Raw genomic sequence first — 26,211 nt, 5'->3', positions numbered from 1 at the left:
GAGGGAGAGACAGAGACAGAGACAGAGACAGACAGACAGACAGATAGACAGACAGAGACAAAGAGACAGACAGTCAAGAATTTTAAGAAAGAAAATTAGATAGTATTTTTCCTAGTGATTTGCTACAATTAGGAGATTTGAAATTCAGTGTGTCTAATAGAGTCGTGAGGGTTAAAATTGCAACAGTAGAACTGCCAGCAACAGTGTTTCTTTTCTCCATGCCAGACAGGAGCTGTCCTGAGAACTTTGTTTGTGTGTGTCAGCTCTCCATTACTGAAACACAATACCTGAGAAAAACTCACTTGGGTTCATAGTTTTAAAGGTTTTGATCCACAGCCAGGAGACACGTTGCCTTGGGACCTGCAGCAAAGTAGTAAATACTGTTAAGAGTAGGGGGGGAAGGAAGCTCTTAGCTCATAGCTGGGAGGGAGAGAGAAGAAACATGTGCCCCCATGCCCCTTAAGGGCAGTCCCCATGACCAAAACCCTGGTCCAGTAGGATCAAGGCTTTCACACAGGTATTCTTGGGGGTGCATTTCCAGATCTGAACCGTAACAGCTAAAGTCCGACCCAGGCCAACTTCATCCCAGATTCCAACTTTGCTTCACTATGAGTGTAGCTTATTTTAACGACCCCCAAAGGAACAGTTGCTGGCTGTGGAAATGGACCCCCAGCTGCTCAGCTTGGAAGGTTAACTTTTCAAATAAGGAGCGCCTGCAGTTAGCAAACCCATCCTCCATCACTGGGGGCAGAACACTCAACAGCGGAAAGCCCTTGCTTTCTCTCCTGCTGGTCCTGCACTAGGTGTGGCAGTGGGCAGGGATCCATCAAGCCACTTCTTCACTCTGCTTGCCCACAAGTCCTCCTCTCTGGCTACAGAGATGACTCTCCCAACAGCTCCACCACAGAAGCAGCAGTAAATAAGTGCACACATGACCAGGATTGGAGCTCCTGGCCAATATAGCCTCATGTCGTCTGTGTTTCTTAGAGGAAGGACTTTATAGAAAAGCAGATACATATGGAAGAATGTCACATGTACCTAGTTAAACTGAGCCATGAGCGATGAATTATTTATTCACCAAAGCAGGTATGGAACATTATCAATATGAGCAATGAGGAACAAGGTACGAGGGCAGTTTCTTCAAGAAAAAAAAAGAATAAAACTTTCCAAGTGTCCCTCGGATAGACTGTATGATCAACTAGCAAATATGTGTTGCCCCTTCTTAGCCCCATTTCCTGCCCCACTGACTCGGAATGTGACTATGTAGAATACTTTGGTGCACTGCGATAGCTAATCTCAGTTGTCAACTTGATGAGATCTACAGTTACCAGAGAACTGGGCCTCTAGGCAACCCTGTGGGGATTGTCTTGATTAGGTTAGTTAAGGTGGGAAGACACATCCCCTCTGGGTGGCACCATTCCCTAGGCTGGGATCCTGAACTGTATGAAAAGAAGAAAATGAACTGAAAACAATCATCCATCACTCTGCTTCCTGACTGTATGTGATATGACCAGCTGCTTCAAACTCCAGCTGTCTTGACTTTCATACCATGATAGACTGGACCCTGGAGCTCTAAGTAGAACAAGCCCCCTTTCCCTTCAATTGCTTGCCCGAGTAACTTATCACAGCAGGAAATTAAGATGCCCACAGTAGGTGGGTAGAAGTAATAATATGCTAGTTTCAAGTGAGTCCTTGAAGAGGTATTGCAAATATCAGCCAGCTTCCTTGGCCTTCTCTCCAACATGAGAACACTACTTACCAACAGGGGTGTCCCTTATGACTGGGTCTTAAAATAAGAGACTGTATAGGGATAGCCTTGAGTGGCAGCACACGACCCACACTACTCACAGGCATGTGAACAAACAATATCTATTTGTTACTGAAGACCACTATCGTTTTGGGCTTGTTTGTTACATAGCATCATCACAACAAAAACTGACTCTTCCACTCCCATAAAGAGCTCTCTACTGAGCCTATGCTGAAATGTTTATAAGGCTTTAGTGCATAATAGGCAGCACCTGCTCATAAAAGAGAATCTCTTCATTCAGAATAAACGATGCCTCAGTCTGAACAAAAGTTAGTTATCTCTATGTTATGTACTATACTTTCAGAAGTCCCAGATTCCAATGCTAGGCCCTTATAAAGAATATTATTTGTCAGAACCAATGGCACAAGATCATAATCTCAGCTATTTGGAAGGTTGAGGGAAGATTGCAAGTTTCAGGACAACTCTATAGGCTTAGATTGATTTCAAAACCTATTTTATTTAGGGTTCTTAAAAACACTTCAACCTTTCTTCTAATCCATTGACCAGAGAGGTAGGGGGAAAGAAGGTTAATAGAAAAGGGGTGTTGTAGACCCTTTTAGAAATAGTTTCTTGGGGCAATTCCATTTTTTGTTGTCAGGATACCAGCAGTCAAGTTCAATAGTAAACACCAAATATGAATTAGTAGTAGTGGCTCGATCCAGCAGAAACACCAAGGCTCTGACAAATCAGTCAGTATAAGTTAGGAGAAGCAACCAGAACTACCACAAGAAGTTCTTTGATGTGCATGAAGTAAAGACCATCGAAAACCAGCGAAGCATTGCATGGCATAGCAATTCAAGAGTGTCCTCTCTGTTGGTGGGACTCCATTTATATTCTTTTTTAAATATCCTGTGCCCTCTCAAGTATCTGTTTTCAGAAAAACATCACATGACACAACTGAGTTGTTAAAGAAATTTCCACTTCATGATTCTCCCAATCCAATTGAGAGAGATCCTGTCTCAAAATAAGAAGTTTTTAAAAGGGTAGGAATGTAATTCAATAGTAGCGTACTTTCTTCACATGTATGTCCATCCCTAATGCCACATACATATACACATAGGACCAGAATATTGTAGTCATACTACCTACATGTACTCTACTTTTTACTGTTCATTATTGATTTATTTGTATCATTGTGTGTGCAGGCAGGCACATGTGTATTGTGGTGCTCATGCGGAGGTCATAGGATAACTTTCAGGAGTCCATCCTCTTCTACCTTACAGAGACAGAGTCTCCCTTGGTTCTGTCGTGTTGTATTCTCCAGGCTAGCTGGCCCATGGGCTTCCAGCGAATCCTCCTGTCTCTGCTTACTTTCTCACTGTAGGAGTACTAGAATTACAAAGGCATGCCATCACATACAGCTTTTTATACATGGCTTCCAAGGCTCAAACTCAGGTCATCAGGCTTATACTGCAAGAACTTTTTACCTTTTAACCCATCTTGCTGGCCCTTATTCTGTTAACATATGCTGCTTCTAAGGGCAAGCTTTCATGTACACAGTCTGAAGGTATAAATTAGTTTAGTGTCTCTAATCCAAGACCAAGTCAGGAAGACTATGTATGCCAGCTCCAAATTTCATTCTAGTACCATGTGGTACATTGAGGAAGGTCAATTGTCACCTTTCTATTTCTTCAGTCTAACAAATATAGACAGTGCCCTGCCCCACTCCTCCCATGTACCAAACATCAGGAATGCCAACGGAACTAAGGCTTCTATCAACACAATAGCTTGCTGCCTCCTGGAAAAGTAAATATCAAGGTGTCCTGGGAGGTAGCTTAGCCAAGTATGCATAAGGTGCTGGGGGTTTGAGGGATCAATAGAAGTTACACTGAGAGAGGCAGCCAGGCTAGGGAAAGAGAAAGCCTTCATCCAGCAGGAGAAGAGACTGCAGAGAACATCTCAGGAGAAGAAATGGTGCAGAGGCTGAACTGGAGGGAATATGAAATGTGGAAGACTCATAAGAAAGGATGGGCAAGGGCCCCATGGACTCATTCTGATGCTAGCTGCTGCATGCAATTTGGAGAAAGGCTCAAACTCCACTTCCATGTCCTTGAATGCCCTACCATTGATGTTCACAGACTTGGTCCATGTCTACAAACTCCTCCAGATCCGTGACCATAAACTCCTTCACATCTACACCCGTGAACTTTGTCTCATCTGTGACCACAAACTCTATCCCATTCATATTCACAAACTGTTACTCTATCCACGTTCACAAACCTGCATTCATGCATGCAACTCCACCCCCCCATGTTCATAAACTCTATGTTCATGAACCCTGTCCCACCCATGTTCATGAGCTCTAATCCACCCATGTTCATGAACCTTGTCCCACCTGTGTTCATGACCTCTACCTAACCCATCCATGTCCACCATCCCTTCACTTGGCCCCAGATCCCAAGTATCTGAGACTTCAGTCTATAGAATCACCCCAAAGTAAAAGCCACCAGTGGGAACTGTACATGATAACAACATGGCTGCCAGATGGCAAGCAAGCTAGAGCACTCGCAACAGCCTGAGGACATGGGGAAAGAAAGAGCTGCTCCGCAACCCCACAACCTGCAATTCCATGCTGAAGACAACTTGCTCCTCCCTAGACCTGGCTGCAGGAGGAGAAGAAACAGCACAAAGGCAGATCCCCAGCCTTGCCCCAGAAGAGCCTGACATGGCGTCTTGCCTCAGGGAAGGAGCTCCCCAAGAGCGGCTTAGAGAAGCCAGGGCCCTGCACGCCACACCCTACACCTCCCTCTGCTTCTTTGCCATGCTGCACCTGGCCTCTGGCCTCACCTGCCCCACCCGGTTACACCCATGATTCCAACAGTGGCCAGCAAACACAGCGCTATCAGCAGTAACAAAACAAAAGGAAGAAATTCAAGTCAAACCAGGTTCCAGCTGCCCTCAGCTGAGCTCCTGCGGCACTGTCTGGTGCCTTCAGCCTTCTGCTTCCCAGACCCAAGTTGAACAGCCAGATCCCATCTGACTTCTCACTGGGCTATAAGGGTACCGTGTCCTTCCTGTGTCTGTGCCCAGCACCCCTGCCTGAATGGCACCACAGGTCCAAGAGTGGCTGCAGCGTTCCTAAACATTGTACTGCCTTCTCCCAGTCCCCTTGACATAGCGCCTTGCCTCCCTTATTCAACAATTCAGCCTTATAGGGAAGGGATTTCCTAGCCCAGTTTTTTTTTTTTTTTTTCAGAAGCAGGTCTTGAAACTCTGGTGCAGTCTTCCACTGTGAGAAACAGAGCAGTTGACTACCAGATTAAAGTAAGGCTTTTCTTGGAGCGTCTGGGTTCTATGCCATGAGTAGACCTCATTTCCAAAAGAGGTTCGACTTGGAAAGAGCCCTCTTTTGGTTGGTACCTGTCGGGTGGATCCACATCAGGTGGGATCCAACAGGATTTATGTTTGCTCTCTCCCATCTCCAGCTGAAATCATGCTCTAGGTCTGGGTTACTCAGAATTACCCAGACTTGCTTTGCAATCCCTTCTCTAGGGTCACACAGGCTAGGCCAGGGGAAAGCTTTCCTGAAAGCCAGGATAGGAGTCAGGGCAGGGCACTGGATAGACATGGGGACCTAGAGACCAGCAGACAGGCCTGGCACAGTTCTAAGCATCCATGCAGATCCTTGCACCAATGGGGACTGATGGGGACAGACAGGAGCCATTTCTGAACCAAAATTTATAGAGCACTGGCTGGAGGCTGGTGGGAATTAAAGAATAAGTGTTTCATGGGAGCATCGAAGTATCATTTATTTCAGAAAAAATTTTTTTCTAATTCTCTGGGGAACGCAGCCTACAACTCTTTCAGATTTTTCTAAGAAAGAAAAGCAGCCTTCAGCCACCACTGAACAAAGGCCACCATCTACTGGTTTCAGAACCACATTCCCATCAGACAGATACATCACAAGGTGTGTCCAAAACAGCCTGGTTTATTGGCACCCTGACCCCGGGTCAGAAGCCGGGGACAAAGTGTGACTCCGGGCTCTTGCCTTGGGGCTTTGGGAATAGCAAGCAGGGACCCACCCTGCTCACACCAACTGGCCATTCCGGTTCATCGAGATGAAATTATTTTCGTTTGCAGCGGCACCCAGTCAGTGTTCCACCTGAAGAAGAAACAAGTCAGGAGCATGGAGGAGCATGGTTTGACCCTTTCATGAAGGCTTCCTGCCCAGAGCCATGCGGAGGTCACATCTGCCACCAGGTCAAGAGCAAAATTTTCAGGGACCTCCAGGTGGTTCCCACAGAATCCAGCGTAGAAGAGAAAGGTCTCCAGTCTCAACGCATTGCCTCAAAGCACTCTCCTTTTCTACCTACTGAAGACCAGTCTACCACCAAGCTCTGCCATAGCTTCTGGCATGGCTCATCCGCACAGATTAAGACAAACTCAGCTAAAGTGCAAGGCTCCAAAAGGCTTAAGGACTTGTTGAGCATCAGATTGATAACTATTCCTTCTTTTCCTTTTCTTTTTTTAACCTCTGCTTGCGTTCAAACTCGAAAGAAATCAGCCCCACTAAATTAAAGGTGGTTTTCTCAGACAAGCCTGGTGTTCATTAACATAAGATGAGAGCTTAAGTAAGTACTGAAGTAATTAGGCAGGGAAGAGGTATACACCTTATTATAATCAGGATCCAGGCCCACCTGGTTCCCTCCTTCCCCTCCCACCCATCAGGCAGGAAAGCCCCAAGCCAGGTCAATCATACACTCATGGATCTCATGTTTAAGAGCCTGAGATAAATGTTGGAATGTTGAATTTATCAAATACATAGGAAAGAGATTGGTGTTTGTGAGTTTTGGTGAATTAGATGTTCTTTGATTAATATTTTTATACAACATTGATCTAGGGACAAGCCTGGAATATTTATCTTTCTTTTCCCTCCAGGAACTGTTTCTCGTGGTTATTTCAATTAACAAGTATGGGTCTAAAATCATTTGAGGTGCTGGTCAGGGGTGGGGTGGGGTGGCCCTGCTCTGGGAAGTATTGGAATAACTAAACTCAAGGGACATGGTTGTAGGGCTCTCCTAGGTTCTTCATGGAAAGCATTCACATCCCATCAGACGTGGGCGGATCTCCCAGGTCTAGACCTGACATTCAGCTGTTGTATTCTGAGGGAGCTCTTGTGTGTGTGTGTGTGTGTGTGGTGTGTGTGTGTCTAACGTGCTGGTGACTTTGCTGGTTGAAATGTGAAGATCATTCTATGTAGACCTCAAACCTTAGAAGACAGGTATTTACTGAGGCCTAACTTTACTCCTTGTCTCTTCCACCATTTGAGCCTTGGTTAATATTTGGGAGAGTCACACAGGCAGCTGATCCCCTGCTCTGACCATGCACTTCATCTAAGGATCTCACACCCAGATGCTTCTGTTTGGGGGAAGGCGTGGAGACATGGCCCAACACCTTTCAGTGCCATGAGAAATGGACTCTCAGAGGCATGCCTGGATTAGAAGACAGTGACCTAGAGGTCAAAGGTTTCTGTTTTCATGGTATTTCTCATATTAGATGCCTCTTTGCCCACAGTTACAGAAGCACCTAAGTTTTCTGTATCCAAGCCATTTTCTTCACTGCCACCCGGACAGGTGGCATTTCCCAGGGCATTTTTACACACTGTAGAGCTTTAGTTGAATGAAAACATGTTTCTAGAAGTCTCAGGGATGGGGAGAGGATCTGGGAGACCTTCCAATCTGCTTGGTTACGTGTCGTGGCCACCTGCCCGAACTTTGCTGCTGTTGTTTTCTTTTCTGTCCCCTTGACCTTGTGAGCAAATGCTCTCAAAGGGTGTCTTAGTAAGGGTTTCTATTGCTATGAAGAAACACCATGAATAAGGTAACTCCTATAAAAGAAAGTATTTAACTGGGGGTTTCCTTATAGTTTCCAAGGCTTAGTTCTTTATCATCATGGCAGGAAGCATGGTGGCATACAGACGGGCATGGTGCTGGAGCAATGACTGGGAGCTTTACATCCTAATCCACAGGCAGCCCGCAAAGAACCACTGGGATTGAGTTTTTGGGACCTCAAAGCCCACCCCCAGTGCCACACTTCCTTCAACAGGCCACACCTCCTAATCCTTCTCAAACAGTTGACAAATGGGGGTGGGTGGGAGGGGTGAGGGGGAGGTTGGGATGTGGTGGGAGGTGCTAAGCATGCAAATATATGAGCCTACATGTGTCGTTCTCACTCAGACCACTACAAAGGGTGTAGGGGTATATTCCTGTAATGTCAGCATTCAAGAGGCAGAGGCAAGAGGATCACAATGGGACCTGATCTTAAAAATAGAGAGGTCAATGCTCCAGTGGCTGGTTTCACACCTGTTTCCTCTGAGTGACATTATCTTTTGATCCATTGACTTATGAAGAAGAGGAGGGGAGGACATGAAATGGAGGAGGGGCATAGGTTGATCTATGAGGGTTTTGAGGGAGAATGGTGATGGATACGATCAAAATAGATTTATTTGTTTATAAAATTCTCAAAGAATACATTATTTAGAAATTATAATTTTTATAAGTTAAAAATTATAAAATATAATTCTTGAAATTTTATTTTTAAAAATATTTTTTAAATTATAAAAGACCTGATCTTTTATAATTTAAAAATATAAGTTCAAGGTCACAGTGCACAGACAGACACAAGAAACAGGAAGGACTAATTCAGAATAGTTTAGAATTTTATCATTTTAGCTGTGTTTTATGCAGAGAATTATGGAAATTTGTATGTTTAAGCCAGTATCTGAACACAGTGCCAGCATGACATTCTTTTTTTCTTTTTAAATTTAAGGCTTAGTTATCTGTTCTGATTTAACAGAGAATTGTCCCACATAGACTCACCTACTTGATCTCCATTTAGCAGTGCTCTTGGGAGAGAATACAGAGCTTTTAGGAGATACAGGTTTGCTAACTGTAGTCAAACTGGAGTCGGGCTTTAAGGGTTTATAGCTTTTCTCACTTCCTGGTATTCCATCTGCTTTCTGCATGTGAATGAGATGTGATCTCTTGTTTGTCTTCTCTGGCTGCCAGCTGCCCTGCCCTCCGCATCAGCATGGACTCTAGCCCACTGGAACCACCATCTGAAATGAACTCTTCTAAGTTGCTTTTGATCATGGTATTTCATCATAACAACAGAAAAAAAAAAACTAACACAATCTATATAGGATTTTATATTGACTCTCTGAAATAACCTTTGGGAGATTTTAAAATGTTGTTATTTTTGTCAAGCTTGGTAGTTTAAAGAACATGAGAGTTCAACTAGCTTGAAACACAAATGAGAGTTCTTGAGCCAGTGGCAAAGGCTGACATGAGAATGTTGAGTTATCTCTCGGATGATCAGATCAGACACAAGCCACCTGACTGGAGAGTACCTAGACATCAGCTCATGTACAAAGTCAGCAACAGTGAGGATAGTGTATCTGACCACATTAACATATAGGATGGGTACTCACCATAATATGGTGAGAAGTTGAGAAAAGTCACTAAGATTGTACACACACATAGACGTACATGCACACACACACACACACACAGACGCACATCAGCGGTATGAGTCACCTGCTATGGAAAATCCAAACCCACAAACTACTGATCCTATCTCTTTCTGTAGAAAAAAAAAGACACTAAAAATGACGTGGTTGGTTGTAGCTAGTAGGGGAGAGGGCTGGCCCTCGGTAGAGGATTTTTGCTGTGCCCTTATGGTCCTTAGTTTTTCACTAATTTCTTAGACTATCATGGCTGCCACCAGAGTCAGCAGCCTGGAACTCCCGGAGCACTTCCTCTGTAGACGTGTAGGTTCACTCAGCTGCTCTGTAAAAAGCACACATCAGGGGGAGTAGATGCCAGCTCTCCTAGAGCTCTGGTTCAAGGTCACAGTGCACAGACATAGACAGCATAAACAGGAAGGACAAGGAAGGAAGGCAAGAGAGTAGGAGACATGGAGTCACAGAGGAGGCTGGTGTCCTGGGCAAGTGAGTGACAGATCCCAAGAAAGACCCAGAACTCATGGCACAGATATAATAAGCATCCAACACCAAAAATAGCGTTGGTTTGTTGGGGTGCTCTCTAGTCTCCTGGGATTGAGTCCCATCTCTCCAGCTCCGCAGTTTGTAGCCACACACCGACAGCTTCTCCACAAGCAGCAGCTCAGATGTTCATCTTGTCTTTATCCCTGGAACTTGACGTCAGTTGGCTTAACATCTCCATGTGGATGCCTGGTGTGCTCCTTAAACCTTATCCATTCCACACCAAACTCTTGACCTTGCCTGGAAAACAAGGAAGTCCTTTTGGATATGGAGACTTTGAATGGCTGAAAAATTAGCATTCTAGAAAGAAGAGTGCAGAATATAAGTGGGGCTGGAGTTGGGGTGCAGGGCCAACATGTTTCAAAAACAGCAAGATATCAGTGGAGGGGAGATTAGCAGGAAACAAGACCATGGAGGGAGAACCAAGAAAGCCTGGAAGGCACTAGACCTTTCTGGTCGTACTGAAGCCCTGGAAGGTTTTGAGCAAAGAATGCTCTTACTTGACTGGCCCTTCCCTACCTTCATTCTGAATACTGAGGAGAGACCCTTTGGATCACAGTAATGATGGGACTAGGAAATCAGGCAGGTGCTACTGCTCAACTGTCCAAGCAAGAGATTGCAAAGGCTAGAATCAGGATGGCACTGGCAGAGATGAAGAGAAGCAGTAGTTTGATTCCAAATTTTGTCAGAAGTATGGTTGCTAAGTTGGAGGTAGAGTTTGGAAGGAAGGAAAGCATGAGGTGGCCTGAGGTAACTCATGGGAACACACAGAGGTTGGATCTGTTGTTTATGGAGGTGGGCAGTTAGGAGGGAAGCAGGTGTTTTCCGGGCAAGGTCAAGAGTTTGGTGTGGAATGGATAAGGTTTAAGGAGCACACCAGGCATCCACACAGAGATGTTAAGCCAACTGACATCAAGTTCCAGGGCTACAGACAAGGTGAACATCTGAGCTGCCGCTTGTGGAGAAGATACAGGTACATGGCTACAAACCACAGAGCTGGAGAGATGAGACTCAATCTCAGGAGACTACAGAGCACCCCAACAAACCATTCTTGGGGTTGGAAGACTGTTATATTTGTGCCACGAGTTCTGGGTCTTTCCTGAGATCTATCACTCACTTGTCCTTTTCCAACCCTCCCCCTGTGGGTAACTAGTCTCTATGCCTGTTCCACAACTACATTTTAGAAGCATGGGACTTATCCAGGTTGGCAGGGTTACGGCTAGGAAGGGATTTCCTCAATCTTCCTTTGAATCTCCTCTGAACTCCAACTAGATGATATTTAGAGCTTTGAGATGACTCTGGGACAGGTTAGGACTTGAGGCTATTGGAGGGCTGAATGTACGAAGAAGTTCCGGAAGATCATGAGCTTTGGGGGTGGGAGTCCAGAGACACTATGGGGCAAATATTAGTTCCTCCAATTCATTTTTAGAAATCTCTTCCCTCAGTGTGACCAACTTAAGAAATAGGCTTTATTTAGGCTCTGATTGGGCCAGGGGGGTTGAGCCCTCATGAAAGGGATTAGTGCCCTTAGTATATTTTTCTTCTTTCATTTCTTTTGGGTTGTGTGTTATGTGCAAGTATGAGTGTGTGCACACTTGTGGAGGGGCACACACATGTGAGAATGTGTTCACAAGTAAGTGCATGTGAAGGCTCAATGTTGATGTTGGAAATTATCCTCAACTGCTCTTCTAGTTTACTCGTCAAGGGGGTCTCTCTGTCAAGCCCACGGGTTGCAGATATGACTAGTCTCTCTAGCCCCTTGCTCTGGGATCCCCATCTCTACCTTCTAAAGTTAGAGTTACCAGTGGGGCCCCCCACAGATACCCAGCAGTTACATACTTCTGGAGCATCAAATCTCTCATTCTCAGACTTGCACAGCAAGCACATTAGCCATTGAGCCACACCCCTCTGCTCCCAATGAGTGTCCTTATAAAGACACCTAGAGAGCTTGTTCCTGTCCACTACAGGAGCGGGACAAGGAAGGTGGCTGTGGACTCACTAGACACAGCATCCCAGGAAGTCTTGATCTTGGACTTGTGGCCTGAAGACTCTGAGGACTGAATCCACTAAACCAAGCTGCTTATGCTAAGACACGGTATTACAGATTCCTGGCTGGACCAAGATGACTTCTTTGTAGCGGACATTTTAGCAACTTATGTCCTTACTCAGTGTTATCTGGAGAGCAGAGACCTGTACGTATCAACCCTGAAAACAAGTAAAGGAATGAAATGAAACCCTCAAGTCAGCTCTGCGCAGTCCCCAATCACAGAAATAATCCGGAGGAGATACTTTGCAGACTCAGAGAACAATGACAGAACAGATCTGCTGTGCCCTGTAGCACCTTCCCATGGCATCAGAACGAGTCTGAACAGGTTTCAAACATGGCATTGGGGGTGGAGTTGGTTTCCACCTCATTTCTAGCAGGATGGGAAATGCTGATAATCAGATTACATTTTCTTGCTTAAATGGGAGCTGGTTCTATACAGGACCAGTGATGTGGCGTGGTACTTTAGAAACTTCTCTGCCTCCAGTAAGTGCAGAAACGGTTCAGAGAGTAATAACATATAGATAATGTAATGTAAAAAAGGAGACATTTTAAGCTGATTAGGGTGCCACCTGCCTGCGATCCCAGTAACTGAAAGTTTGAAACAGGAGAATGTCAGGTTTGAGTCTAGCCTGGGTTACATACTAAGACCCTGTGGGAAAAAAAAAACTGGGAAGGAGAGGAGAAGCAAAAGGAGAAGGCAGGGAAACAGAAACAGAGAAAGATGCCTGGATTCATGGGAAGTAGAAAGCATCCCATACTGGACCCAAATTGTGACGTGCTGAGCCTGCAACCACCCAGACCTTGCACCAAACAAGGAAACTGTTATATCAGGCTCTGAAAAGGCCCAGGAAAAGCTTCTCTGGGGAGAAAAGGAAGCTGCCAGAGCCCCTTCCTCACACCAGAGGAGGGCCAGCAGGGTCTCAGTCCCTGGCTGCTGACAGAGGTCTCCTGATCCCTCCGTTTTCTCACTATCAAACTGCACAACAGCCATTGGACCTCCACCACCCAAATAAACACAGGGCTCAATTATGTGTCTGATAGTTAACACGGACTGTAATGCCATGGGTCACATGGGTTAATTCAGAAAGAAAACAAACGCAATCATGCCATTAATCATTGACTGGCGATCTTAACTCCCACGATAGGCTGAACACTGAGACTTTCTTCAGAAGAACAGTAATAAAAGAGGGTGGCCCCCTTGGGGCTCCTGGCAGCTCTCTAATCAGAGGAGATTTCAGGGGCCATAGATTTTCACACTGGCAATTAAGCTTCAGGGCTAAATCAACGCGCAGACCTGGCTTATTTCCCTAAGCCCTATATTCAGTAATTCCATAGACTGGAGGTACACAGCACAAAGGCAGATGATTCTCACTGCTGCAAAGCAAGGGCATGGAAGTTCACATTCCCCTTGGCAGGCCGAGGCAGGGCATCTTGGCAACTTGGCCGGGTCTGATTTCAATTCCCTACCTCTTCTCCCCAAGGACTCTGTTCTTCAGGGGATGGAAGGTCCCTCTGTGATTGGTCTGTTAGCTCCAAAACCCTTATTTACAACTTTACAGGCACTGTTTCAGGGAATAAAACCAGTTTCGTGGAAGCGAATCAAATCCCCTATAACTTGAAGCTTTGCTGATCCTGTAAATGTCAACCCCGAAGCCTTGGGAGCTATGTGAGGAAACAGGTTGAGTGTGGACATGGCTGAGAAATACTCTTTTTGCTTTAAAAACAACAAAATAAATCAAAACCTAAACTAAAATTACCTTTATCTCCAGACCTCAAAACATATGAGAAGGGCCATGTTTTTAAAAGAGGGAAGGAGAGGGCTGGAGAGATGGCTCAGCCCATAAAGGTTAGGCTCACGCCCCAAAAGAGGAAAGGAGGAGGCTGGGGATGTATCTCGGTTTATAGAGCACTTTCCTAGCATCTGTTATATCCTGGGTTCAACTCCCCCAACCCCATAAATGAGGCATTGTGGCACACACTTGTAATCTGAGCATTTGGTTGGTAGAGTTAGGAAGATCAGAAGTTTAAAGTGATTCTTTGCCCTGTAACAAAGTTGAGGCAAACCCAGGCCACAAACAAACCTGTCTTTTAAACAGTGTGGGGGTGGGGTGGGGGAGGTCTAGCATAGTCCCTGGCACTGAATAGGGGTTGAATGACTATTTGAGGAACCAAGCACAAAGCATGGGCTTTTCCAAAACATTTTGGCTTGTCCATTTGTAGTAGAGCAAAATCTTCCTGCCCACAAACAAACATTCCAACACAAACATTGCTCATGAGTACACACTCAAACTCTGCTTCAGGTGGAAGATGAGAGCCAGCTCCAGAAAGTTATCACACACACACACACACACACACACACACACACACACACACACACACACACACATGGTTATTTCAAACATTTGCTAAAAATGTTCCATGTGCCAGACAATGAACTGAAATCCTCCAAATAAACCTGTGAACTAAACACAATATTTTTTTTAATATTCCCACATTCAGGTGAAAAATAATCACAGGGAAGTGGAGTGACGTGACGTGTGTAAAGTCATCATACGGCTGGTACGGATGTCAGAAATGAGATTAGAACCTAGGTGTTTCGACTTTGCCATTCATTCCCATATCTCAACCAGACTTCTGTGGTCCGTCTGTCCAGATGTGCTATCTTACCAGTTTATCAAGGTGAGATGACTTTCCAGATGTATCCATTTGAATTCACTCCCCCTCTTGAGATATCTGTTGACTCCACTAAAGGAAAAAACAATAAAACCTCTTAAACCTCTTAATAACTGAACATCCCAACAGAAGAGGGAATCTCAGGTGCTGCTGGGTTTGGGTAGCAGTGGGTATTTTGAAGAGCACTTTTCAGTCATAGCAATGTTAAGCTGTCTCCTATATCTTCATGCCTGCCCCTTGTCTCCCCACTCGCAACATCTGCTGTTAGAGTCGGATCTTTATCACAATTGTTGTGATAAATTGGATGACACGTTGTTATCATCCAAAGTCCATTGTTCACATTAGGGTTCACTTTGGTGATGTTCCTTTGTGGGTGTGGATGACTAAGTACTGTCACACACCTGAGAGTTGTCATGGTAGATCATAGTCATGACAAAGAGCTCTTTTTAATCTTGAGCAAACTACAAGAGGAACACAGGAGCCCTGTGCAGATGGCAGGCCATCTTCAGGGGTCTCAGTTTCTTGTCTCTCTTTCCTTCCCAATTCTTCCTTCAAGTGTTGTTGGTTTCTGCCATCAAGACCACCAGCAAATGGGATGAGAGAGATGGCTCAGCAGTTAAAATGTTTGCTGTGTAAACATGAAAACATGGGTTCAGATTCCAAGGATCTATGTGCTCTATTTTATTTTGTTGCTATGATTAAACATTCTGACCAAAAGCAACCTGAGGAAGAAAGGGTTTGTGTCATTTACCCTTCCACACCACGATCCATTTTTTGAGGGAAGTCAGGGACAGAACTTGAAGCAAGAGTAGTGGAGAAACACTGCTTGCTGGCTTTTTCTTGCCCACTCACTAGTTCATTCTTAGTTAGCTTTACTATATAAGCCCAGGAAGACATACCTAGGAGATGCAAAGCTTGCATTATGCTGACCCCCCTGTAATAACTAAGACAATCAAGAAAATTCCTCAAAGACAATTCCACTCACCAACCAACCTGACAAATATACTCAATTGAGACCATTCCCCTGCTCCGGGTGATTCTAGGCTATGTCAAGTTGACATCAATGCTAATTGGACACTCTACCCATTGTCAATTGACATATAAGTATATCATTTTAAGTCATAACTTTTCTTTTTTGTTACCATGATCTCATATTAATATTAAAGTATCAAACTTTTAAATGTTCAACAGACCACATTTTCAGCATGTTAAAAGCACAAGGTATCTTTAACAATTCAAAGTATATTAATTGTGAGTTCTTATTAAATTAAAAGTAAATAATATACATTTTCATTCCAAAAAAGAAAAGCCAGGGCATATGAACAATCACATCAAAGCAAAACCAAAATTCACCAGTATAAATGCAAATCCTGTATTACAGTTCAGTGTGCATGGTCGTGGACTCACTCTTGATCTTCTGGACTCCACAGGGCTTGTGCAGCCCCAGTTCTCCAACTCTGCTATTCACAGCACACACAGAATGTCTTATGTGTTCAGGTTTGATATACTCTACATTTTCCATTGTCTTTGGTAGCTCTCCCAAGGTCCTGGCACCTCCAACATCCTGAAATCTCCACAGCAACTGGCTGACTTTCACCAAATGGTTTCTCCCAGTCTCTTTTCAGGGACTCTGCCCCTGTCACATGATGCCAAGCCTCAGCCCCTCTCTATGACCCTATTAGAATTACATCTTTATTTTAAAATAAGTACCATATAGATGACTCTTACACAAGAGTCATCTTGTGTAAGAGATGCTGCCTTGGCCGCCCCGAACCAAAGCATCTATGTGTTGGTCTTGAAGAAATGCTTCCCCAAAGATTCTACATCAATGATACTGATCTCTTATTAATCACAATTAATTTCTCAGTCCCAGCTAGCCAACATTCACTCCTCCAATGAAGCATAAAAGGTTTCACTTCAGAAATTCTAATCCCTTTTTCTTCACATCTGGTTATTCAGCACTGCTGATCAACAACCACAAATACTTGAAAACACAGTACACAAATGATTCCTGGCCTAGTCCTTAATTAACATTTGCTCCTTTCTGAAACCTTACAAGTCTCTTAGCATTAATATCTCCCAAGCTCTCACAGGAAAGAGCCCATTAAGCTCTGCTAGCAGTTGAAATGTGAACTCTCAGCTGCTGCCCCAGCCAACATGCCTACTACTTGCTGTTATGTGCCCCATCATGATGCGCTCTAAACCCCTGAAACTGTAAGTCAAAATAGGCTCCTTCTCTTATAGTTTGGTTTGGTCATGCTATTTCAACGCAGCAATTGAAAACTAACACAGAAGTTGGTTTAGCACTAGAAAGGGAGCTATTGCTGTGAGGAAACTGACCTGTGTGTGTGTGTGCGCGCGCACAAGTGTGTATGTGTGTGTTGTTTTGTTTTGTTTTTAATGTGGAAGAGTTTAGACTTTGGAATAGAAAAACAATTAAATAAAATAATATAAGCTGGTATGATGGTTTGTACATGCTTGGTTCAGGGAGTGGCACTATTAGGAGGTGTGGCCTTGTTGGAGTATGTGTGTCACAGTGGGTGTGGGCTTTAAGACCCTCATCCTAGCTGCCTAGATGTTAGTTTTCTCCTAGCAGCCTTCAGCTGAAGATGTAGAACTCTCAGCTCCTCCTGCACCATGCCTGCCTAGATGCTGCCATGCTCCTGCCTTGATAATAATGGATGGAACCTCTAAACCTGTAAGCCAGCCCCAATTAAATGTTGTCCTTGTAAGAGTTGCCTCCGTCATGGTGTCTATTCACAGCAGTAAAACTCTAACTAAGACACCTGGGCTTGCCAGGTATCTTAGTAGAAGCCTGGAAGGCTGTTGATGAAAGCTAGGTAGATTGTGGAAGACCTGTTCAAAAGGTTTCAGAGGAAACAACATTAGCAACCTGACTAGACACTATCTTTTAACGTTTTGACAAAGACTATGACTGCTTTCTGCCCATGTCCTAAGAACTTGTCTGAGGCTAAATTTAAAAGTTGTGGGGCGGTGGTGACACATGCCTTTAATCCCAGTACTTGGGAGGCAGAGGCAGGCAGATTTCTGAGTTTGAGGCCAGCCTGGTCTACAGAGTGAGTTCCAGGACAGCCGGGGCTACTCAGAGAAACCCTGTCTCAAAAAAAAAAAAAAAAAAAGTTGTGGACTAAATTCTTTGATAGGGCAGATTTCAAGACAGCCTAATTGTCTTAATTAGGCCTTCCATTTTCTGTGAAGAGACACCATGACCTAGGCAACTCTTATAAATGACACTCTTTAATTGGGGCTAGCTTACATGTTCAGAGATTTAGTCTGTTATCATCGAGGCAGGAAGCGTAGCATCGTCCAGGCAGGCATGACACTGGAGAAGGAGCTGAGAGTTCTACATATTGTTCTGAAGGGAACCAGAAGAATAGCTTCCATATGGCTAGAAAGAGTCTCAAAGCCCACCCTGACAGTGACACACTTCCTCCAACAAGGCTGCGCCTACTTCAACAAAGCCACATCTCCTAATAGTGTCACTCCCTGGACCAAGCATCTTCAAACCACCACACTAATATTAACTCTATTGTGTGGATATTAATAACCACTCTTATGCAGATCTACAACGAAAAAGAGCACGTGATGCAGAAAGAAATACTCACATACAGTTTGAAGAGAAAAGAGCAAGGCTTGTACTAAAAGAGAGGCCACATTTGCATTAAAGGAAAAGTGGTACCATTGGGGCACAACCCCAACCAGCTAGGAAAAGGCCTAAAGAAATCTCTGCTCCTGAATAACAATGGCAAAGGAAGCTACTTGCTGCAGACATAGGAGGCCAGGGTCCACCCCCAAGTGGGTAGGAAAACTTGGCAGTATTGTCCGTGTGAATCTGGCTTTAGACTTGTGCAGGATGCATGAGAAAAAAGTCATGAAATATTATTCCTTGATTAGGGAGAGCTGCTGAGGCTAGGCAGTATGTGGCATGGCAGTCCCTACATGAAGGCCCTGAGAAGGCAAGAGGTCCTGAGAGGCCATTGTGTGAAGTGATAAAAGGAAAGCCTGAGTTGAGTTGGAGACCTTGAAGTACTAGAGGTGCCAGACTCATGAAATGTCTGCCAAGAAGAGCTGTGGACAAGGAGTGGAACCAGCCCAAGAGACAGAAGTGTGTTACAAACACCTGGAAGGGCAGAGCCATCTAAGTCCTTTGACATCAGGGATGGAGCTACAGGAATTGGTAGTTTGCCTTGTTGGGTTTCAGTCTTGCTTTGGTCCAATGTTTTGTCACTATGTCTCAATTTCTTCCCTTTGCCTTGGAGAACCCAAGATGTTAGAGATGTCAGAGTCATGGGCTATCTGCTGAAGAAAGCTGCTAACAGGGAGTGGAATCAGCCCAGGAGAGACAAGTTTGTTGCAGTCAACAAAGATAAAAAAAGGAGTTGGAGAACTGAAGAGTGCTTTGACATCAGACATGGAGATGCAGAGTTTAGAGTTTGCCCAGCTGGTTTCTTGTCTTTCTTTGGGGATTACAGTTAAGTGATCAGAAGAGACTTTAAACTTTGGATTTTAACATCACTGAGACTGCTATAGACTAAGGGGACTTTGAAAGTTGGACTAAATATACTTTTTATTATGCTATGGCTAAGTATGGCTCCCATAGACTTATGTGTTTGAACAAACCTATGGGGGCCAATGAGAGGAATATGATGGTTTGTATATGCTTGGTCCAGGCACTATTAAGAGGTATGGCCTTGTTAGAGTATGTGATTCACTGTGGGCATGAGCTTTAAGACCTTCATTCTAGCTGCCTGGAAGCCCGTCTTTTCCTAGCAGCCTTCAGACGAAGAAGATGTAGAACTCTCAGCTCCTCCTGCACCGTGTCTGCCTGTATGCTGCCATGCTTCCTGCCTTGATAATAATGAACTGAACCTCTGAACCTGCAAGCCAGCCCCAATTAAATGTTGTCCTTGTAAGAGTTGCCTTGGTCATGGTATCTGTTCATAGCAGTAAAACCCTAAGACAGAAAATAATGGCAGAATATGATACATTATATGTGTGTGTACATGCACGCGTACATGTGTGTGTATTACTTTTAAGAAATAAAAAATTAATCAGATGAACAGATTTTAAGTTTAAATGGTTATATATTAATGCTAATATTTCCATAAGTTACCAGCAAAAAGCCTGAATCTGTACAATTTTATTTCAGCCAGAAAATGATAATCTGATATGTGTCAAATGATAAATGCTTTTTTTTCTGTACCCATACTATTATGTCTACAAATACTTTCTTAAGCTCTTCCTTTAAGCAGTTTTTTAAATGGCTCTATGGTTCTATTCAAGCTGTATGTAGAGACTGAGTGTGAAGTCAGCATGAAAAGATAATGCATGGTGAGAAGCTATTGTTTTATAGGATATATTATATATTTATATGTTAAAAAAGAAATAAAACATTAAATTTAAAATTAAAATATACTAAGAATAAAATTTATAATGTAAATAATAAACCAAACATCATTGTCTGCCATGTAAAAAGAAAATCATCAAATTTTCCAAAGAGAGAGAAAGAGTAAGAAGAAAGGCCCACCACATATATCAAAGAGAACAAATAGTTCAGTAGAGAGCTCATCCAAACAGCAAAATCATTTAATTATGACCAAGAAATGCAAATACAAACCATCCTAAGATTATCAACTGACTCCTGTTACCTGCCAAAACAAAACAACCATTTAAACTGGAAATATTAAGTGACTAGAGATGCCACAGCAGAGGGGACATCCCATTCACTGATGATGGCCTTTGTGAAGAGTGTCTGACAGTGCTGTTAAAATCCAGTAAGCATAATCTACCCTATGATGTCTGGCCCACTCTGGGGAGGCATCCTATGAACATGAATAACAGCGCTGGAGAAGGAGCGTTTGCAAGGATATGTATTGTAGCCTTGTTTGTAAAGATAAAATGTGAAAGAATGACCATCAGTGGGCGAATGGTCCAATAAATATGTGTGTGTCCATACCAATAAAAGGTTTGTATAGCCATTAGAGTAATGAAGAATAGCTTTATCAGTTGGCTTTGAGAGACTTCCATGAAGTATTGTCGAATAAAGCATACAAGTGTATATAAAATGAACATTCTTGTAGGGTTAATAATGTTGCGTCATTATTTGTATAGTTACAGTCATGGATGAAGATTTGTCAGAATAATACTCTAGGCTATAAGCATGACAGAGTTCAACAACAGGGAAAGAGGAAGAAAAAAGGAACAGGGAAGATAAAACTATGGGAAATAATATCTATGGAAAATCATATGTGACCCTTTTTATGAAGTAACTATTTTTTATTATTTACATTTTAAGTTGGAGAGAAAGGGAAGGATGGTCAGTGAACATTTTGTCTCATTGTCAGTGAGAAGTCAGCTCCATAAAGCTAGAATAAGACAGGACCTGTGACCTGGTTAGTCTCATTTTTCCTTCCCTGTCTTTTCTCTTCCTGAAATCCTCTCTGCTGAGTGAGCAGATGTGCAAACCTGAATGGTCATAAAGGAACCATCAACACGAACAACAAAAAGAGTTCTTGAGGTTTAGAGGCATATTCCAGAGTCTGCAAAGCCACATTAAGAAGACACACAGATATGGGCATCAGATGTGAATCCAAAGGCCTGGAAGCGAAATGCAGATGAGACATGGGAAGGCAAAGAGGGAGAGGAAACCAGAGTGGCTGGCGTGTCTTGCAATCCAGTGGGACAGGTGACAGAGCATCTCTCCCAACATCAGTAAGACACTTCAAAAGTCATCTCTGTAGTGCATCACTAAGCTGGAGAAAAGGAAGGCCTGTCCTTAGGCCAACTACAGAAGAAAAGTGAGAGCTTAGATGGCTCAGCCACTTTGCTCTTGGAGTTTGAGACACACCTTGGTGCCACCGAACTTCTGTTTTGACAAGAGCTTTAAAGCCAGGTCTCAGTCAACATAGGAAGAATTAGGAATGCCCCTCACAGATCTAAGACCTCAGAGACCAGCACTGTCAGCATTAGGGGAAACTATAAATAAACTAACTCCAAAGAAGAGGAAATAATATCAGGGCAAAAATTAGTCAGTGTAAATATACACACACAGTAGACAGGATGCATAAACTTCAAGTTATTGTTTGAAGTCAGGTAGACCTGACTAACCTCTGGCAATCCTGATTAAAAGAGAAAGAGAGCAATAATGTTTTTAAAACCACATTATGTGTGAATGGAGTAATATAACTATAGTTACATGGATATTAAAATGACATGGTGTGGGGTTTTAGCCTCCCATTTCTCTACCTTTGCCTTGTAAATGATCTCCCTCTTTAAATAATCACTGCATGTGTGTGTTTCCTTACCCTAAAAACAGACTTTCATCATTGGCAAAACAACAAAGCATAACAAAAAAAAAAAATACAGGTTGTTATAAATAGATTTGTATTGACCAAATTGGAAAGTAGAAAGATTCTTAGAAAATCTAAAATACTAAATGTTATCAAAAACAAAAAGAGAAAAATGCAAATTTATGAAAGATACTAAAAATTAAATCAATAATTTAAAATCTTCTGACAAGGTAAATATATTATCTCAGTCTCATATAAGATAGATGACTCTTCCCATTGTATAAAGCTGAAACACACACTAAAAACTAAGGCCACTTTGAAAACTACAAGGCAGCTACTGTACCAATGCCATGCCTCCTGCCTGCTGCCATACTCTGTCCCCACCATGCTGCTCATGGACTCTAACCCTCTGGAACCATAAACTCTTTCTTAATTGCCTGCTCATGGTGTCTTATCATAATAGAAAAGTTACTAATATACATTTACGTAAACTCAAGCATGGCTAAATCCAAGTCATTTGCATATAACATAACATTCTCGGAGAAACATACATAGGAAGCCCAAAGACTCTGCCTAATATTGTAGAAAAACTAAAGAGTATGTGCTGCCTCGTCTTATGCCAACTTGACACAGAAACTAGAGTTAGCTGAAAGGAGGGAACCTCATTTGAGAAAATGCAGCCTTAAAATTTGACAGTAAGACATTTTCTTAATTAGTTATTGATGGTGGAGGGTCCAGCCCATTGTGGGTACTTCCATTCCCTGTGCTAGAGGTCCTGTATTCTACAAGAAAGTAAGGCTAGCAAGCTAGAAAGCAGCATCCCTCCATAGCCTCTGCATCAGCTCCTGCCTCCAGGTTCCTGCCCTGTTTGAGTTCCTGTCCTGACTCCCTTCCTAGATGAACAGCAATAGGGAAGTGTAAGCCAAAGAAATTCTTTCCTGCCCAACTTGCTTTTTGGTCATGGTGTTTCGTTGTAGCCATGAAACCCTAAGACAAGCAACATTGAAGGGATACAAAAAGTTACTAGATACTGCTGAAATCTCCTATATTATTTCCCAGCCACAATGGGCATGTAGCAGCCTCATTTAAAGGAGCATGTAACACACCTGTTCATCACACTGCTTCCAGCCCTCCACATACTGTTTTGCAGGCATTTGAGAGTTCCATAAAGGCTCCTTCCAATGACTGCTGGAGGGACCAGACCTTCATCCTGGCCCCACACACAGTACTTTTGCTATTAATTTTCACCAGCAGTTTCTAGAAACAATGAAAAAAATAAACAAACCACCATTATGCAAAATAAAATCCCTTTTCCAGTCACAGATCTGGTCTTGTGGGCCTAAAATACTTCCAGCAACCCACTGGAGGAAAAACAGGGGAAGAGATCTTTTGATTATGTCCATCACGAGCCTTTTATGATCACCCATGAGAAGGCACACACACAAATTTTGCTTGTTGAGTTTTGAGGTCACTACCTCACACCATTGGTCCATCTCCAAAGTCTCCTTCTAAAATAGAACTTTCCCCTTTTCCTACCAAGTTGCAGCTTTTACCCTTCACGTTTAAATACTTGCAACGTCTAAGATTTAAGTGTAAGCCCACAGTTTCTCAATTCTGACAGTCCCCAGACTCGGGACAACGGAAGACTTTCTGTGATGACTAGGTTCCCAATTCAGGGAAATTTTGAGACTTCTGATCATTCAAGTTCTGTCCCAGCTTGAATTTCCTTCCTCTTTTGTGCACTTTTTGTTTGAGGAAGGTTTTACTTTAGTGAATCATTGTTAAAAACAACTCTTGACCATCTGCAAGAATCTGGACTTTAAGTATCTTCCCCCAGAGCCCGTTCATTAAGGCAGAGGCCCTTAATCTTCCTTGTGCTGCAATGTTGCTACATAACTGTCATTTTGCTACTGTTACAGATCATAGTGTAAATATCTGTGTTTTCTGGTGGTTTTAGTCCATCATCGTGAAAGGATCATTTGACCCCAATGGGGTCATACTGCACGGGTTGAGAACGGCTGCGTTAAAGGCTTTGTCCACCAACATGGTGATGCTGAGAGAGGGTGGAGAGGCCTAAACTGGTTATTGTAGGCCTTGAAGAGGGACATAGGACTGACGTCTCTTGTGTGCATCCCATCTGTGGGGTGGATGTCTTTGCTCCCGTCAGACACCACCATGATTGACCTCATAATCAACCAGTCATGACTGAAATCTCCCAAACCGTATACCCAAACAAACCTTTCTCTCTCTGAGTTACTCTTTCAGGTATTTGTTTCAGCAATAGAGAGCAACAAGCATAGCTTCTCACTCCAGTCTCACCTTTGTTGTTCCTTTGGGGCCTAGGCTTCCCAGAGTTCTCGACATTTTCATCCCTAGCATGTCTCTGAAGAGCACACCAGAGTAGAGTCAGCTGGCAGTCACCTGGGTGTGGAAGGAGGAGGCCAGGAAGGAAAGAGCTGGTTAACATCCTACCTCTGATAGGAACTGCTGTAGCCTCTCCTATGCGAATCCCAGCTCCTCCGTAGGTCTTGGTTTTCTCAAGAGCCAAGGAAATCTCAGTCTACAGAATAGATTTTAGAGCTAGGTAGCTGATGTTCTGTAGAGACAGGGTAAATGTGATGGTTAATCTTCATTATCAGTTTGACAGAATTAAGGAGCAACAAGGAGACACACCTCTAGGTGTGTCTGTTTTCAGGAGGTTTAACTGGAAGACCCACCCTAAATTGATGGCAGTATCCTTAGGCTAGAGTCTCGGATTAAATAAAAAAGTAAAATACATAAATATAAATAGTAATATATAAATTTAAAGAGTAAAAATGTATATTAAAAAGTAATATATACGTACTTGATGTATTTGTATATGAAATTCTCAAGGAACAATTCTAATTAAAGGGGAGACAGGAGGAAGTAAACTGAGCACCATCAATTATCTCTCTGTTTCCCAAGGATTCATTGTGACCAGATACCTCACGCTCCAGCCATGCCCCCCCTACTGCAGTGACTGTGTCTGCAAACCCGGGCTCTTCTTTAAGTTGCTTTTCTCAGATATTTTGTCATAGCAATAAAAAAATAAGGTAACTCATTGTTCTAGTTTGATATCTGTTGCTGGGATGAAACACTCTGACCAGAATAAACTTAAGGCAGAAAAAGAGCTAATCTCATCTCAGAGATCCCAGTCTATCACCTAGGGAGCTCAGGACAGGAGTTCAGGGCGGGAGCTTGAGGCAGGACCTGTGGAAGAATGCTGTTCTCTAGCTTGCTCTCTGGTTTGCTCACAGGCTCATGCTTAGCATCTTCTTCTGCAGTCCAGGACCTCTTACCTCGGGAAGATAATTTGGCCCCATCCATAGCAATTAGCAATCACGATAACGCCCACCAGCCAGGCTGATTTTGTACCTCTTCAACTGAGGTTCTCTTTTATCTAGGTTGTGTCAGGTCAATGACAAAACTAACCAGCAAACCAATATACTGACTATAAACTCCTCCAAAAATGTCTGGCTTCTGCTTAACTCTACTCCATCGCGGGAGGGAATGTTTGCTGTGTGTAGCTAATGCTTCTAAAATTCCAAGGTGCTCCTCCTATACAGAGCATTATTCAGACTCTCTTGATTCTGCTATTGCTTTGTAAACCATTTCAGTCTTTGTTTTGTCTGTTTGCTCGTTTTTGATGAGACCCCTACGGCCTCTTTCATATAGCACATCATATAACCCTAAGAACACGCCTGATTGGTATGTTGCCTGGAACTTCTACAGTTCTCGATCTTGTTCACATCCTTAGACTTCCTGAAACAGTTACCATCGAGTCAAAAATAAATGCTATCACAACATGTGCTAAACTAGCAACCAGTAAGAGGAAGCGAAGGAGAAAGAAACCTTTACTGAGTCTAACTAACCCTCAGTTAAGCTAGGATTCAGGCAGCCAAGCCCAGCCTTCCACCACGCACAGCCTTCGTCTCTCCAGCCCACGCTCACTTCAGGAGAGAGTCCAAAGATTTCCTCCTACCCTTCGCCGCAGGCTGCTTGCCGGGAGTGGCAGCTATGGGTTTCTGCACTGATTGTTTTGTGCTTGGACAACCTATGCTTTTAGAAACGGACCCTAACGGCTCTGAAGTCATTCCTGTTCAGGATTTTCAGAACAGGCTGCTTTATTGTTTTCGTTTCCTTTGCTTTTAACTTCCTTGTCATAATATTATCCTATATTCATGGTGCCGCTCATCCACGGGGCTGAGGGATAGACTGTCACGTGCCACCAGCCGAAACTGTTTCATCCAACTTCAGTCATGACCACGCTGAGGGGTTCTGCAGATGCTCTTTTAAAAGTTGGGAGAACGGGGCTGGCAAGATGGTGCAGCAGTTAAGAGCACCAACTTCC

The 26,211-nt window shown here is 43.4% G+C and overlaps 1 long non-coding RNA gene across 3 annotated transcripts in view; it reads right to left on the bottom strand.

The window, feature by feature from the left end:
• LOC116071019 overlaps positions 1 to 24,453 on the bottom strand; it is a 134,377-nt gene extending 109,924 nt beyond the window's left edge. For all 3 annotated transcript variants that reach the window (XR_004110673.1, XR_004110675.1, XR_004110674.1), the window contains exons 1-2: positions 24,312 to 24,453; positions 14,524 to 14,601 (exon numbers count right to left, since the gene is read on the bottom strand). This is a non-coding gene — a long non-coding RNA (uncharacterized LOC116071019). The remainder of the gene's footprint in view (positions 1 to 14,523; positions 14,602 to 24,311) is intronic.
• Positions 24,454 to 26,211: the final 1,758 nt, after the last annotated feature.

Source organism: Mastomys coucha, unplaced genomic scaffold, assembly GCF_008632895.1.
Source record: "Mastomys coucha isolate ucsf_1 unplaced genomic scaffold, UCSF_Mcou_1 pScaffold22, whole genome shotgun sequence".
Taxonomy (NCBI): Eukaryota; Metazoa; Chordata; class Mammalia; order Rodentia; family Muridae; genus Mastomys; species Mastomys coucha.
The sequence above is the reverse complement of the archived record's forward strand: the minus strand, read 5'-3'. Positions and strand labels throughout refer to the sequence as shown.